Below are 1,156 nucleotides of genomic sequence, written 5' to 3' on the forward strand. Positions count from 1 at the left end.
AGCCATTTCATTCTTTACTCATTTTTTATCGTTATTTTTCTTTTCCTTTAATCTTAACTTTCTATCATCTTTCTCGGTTTTGCAAAGTACTGTGCATGACACGCTCAAATCCATCAACATTGATTACACCGGATAGTGAAATTGAAAGAACTTTGCATCGGAGATTGAGAGAGGTTGGTGAAGGATCGGGTATGCAGAATATTGAAATTGAGGATAGAGAGTCTTCAATCATGGCCGAAGAGCGACGCACTCTATCCGAATATGAAAGACCCCAATTCACGGGAGATGAGTTTAGTGTTCAAGCACCGACCGTGGCATCCAACAACTTTGAAATTAAAGCGAGTACAATCGGCATGGTCTAGAACTCGGTTCAATTCAATGGTCTAGCAAATGAAGATGCACATGACCACCTTTCCCGGTTCCTCCAAATTTGCTCTACATTCAAGATTAATGGGGTGTCCGACGATGCGATCCGTTTGAGACTATTTCCATTCAGTTTGAGAGACGGAGCTTATCGTTGGCTTACATCATTGTCTCCGGGGTCTATTAAAACATGGAAGGATATGGTTGAGAAGTTCCTTGGGAGATACTTTCCGCCAAGCAAAGCGGCGAAGTTGAGGCAAGAAATTTCAGCCTTTAAACAAGGGGAGTCCGAAACATTGTTTGAAGCCTATGAGAGATTCAAGGATCTCCTTAGAAGATGCCCCCACCATGGTTTTGCCTCATTGATGCGAGTACAAATCATTTACAATGGGTTGAATTATGCTACTAGCCAACTATCCCGATGAGGCTGGGCAATTACTTGAGCCTATGGCAAGCAATGAATCACATTGGGCCTCAAGAGGATCTACACAAAAGACTGCTGGGCTTTATGAAGTTAGTAGCAATGATGCCTTGGCCGCGAAGGTTGATGTGTTGACTCGAAAGCTTGATCTTCTTATGGGCAGTAGTTCAAGGTCAGAATCAGTGATGAATTGTAGCACTTGTGGTGGTGGGCATGATGCAGCCCAATGTCCAATTGCTAGCTCCTCAGTTGCGTCCATTGAGAATGTTGACTACATTGAAGGGCAACGAAACTAAGGGAACCTGTATAGCTCAACTTACAATCCAGGGTGGAAGAACCACCCAAAATTTTCATGGAACCAAGGCCAACAAC

The 1,156-nt window shown here is 43.4% G+C and overlaps 1 non-coding gene across 1 annotated transcript; it reads right to left on the reverse strand.

Moving 5' to 3' along the window:
- Positions 1 to 611: 611 nt before the first annotated feature.
- LOC120254952 lies at positions 612 to 718 on the reverse strand. The gene has a single exon (XR_005534832.1). It is a non-coding gene; the product is annotated as a small nucleolar RNA R71 (small nucleolar RNA).
- Positions 719 to 1,156: the final 438 nt, after the last annotated feature.

The sequence above is a fragment of the Dioscorea cayenensis genome, unplaced genomic scaffold (genome assembly GCF_009730915.1).
Source record: "Dioscorea cayenensis subsp. rotundata cultivar TDr96_F1 unplaced genomic scaffold, TDr96_F1_v2_PseudoChromosome.rev07_lg8_w22 25.fasta BLBR01000769.1, whole genome shotgun sequence".
Classification (NCBI taxonomy): domain Eukaryota; kingdom Viridiplantae; phylum Streptophyta; class Magnoliopsida; order Dioscoreales; family Dioscoreaceae; genus Dioscorea; species Dioscorea cayenensis.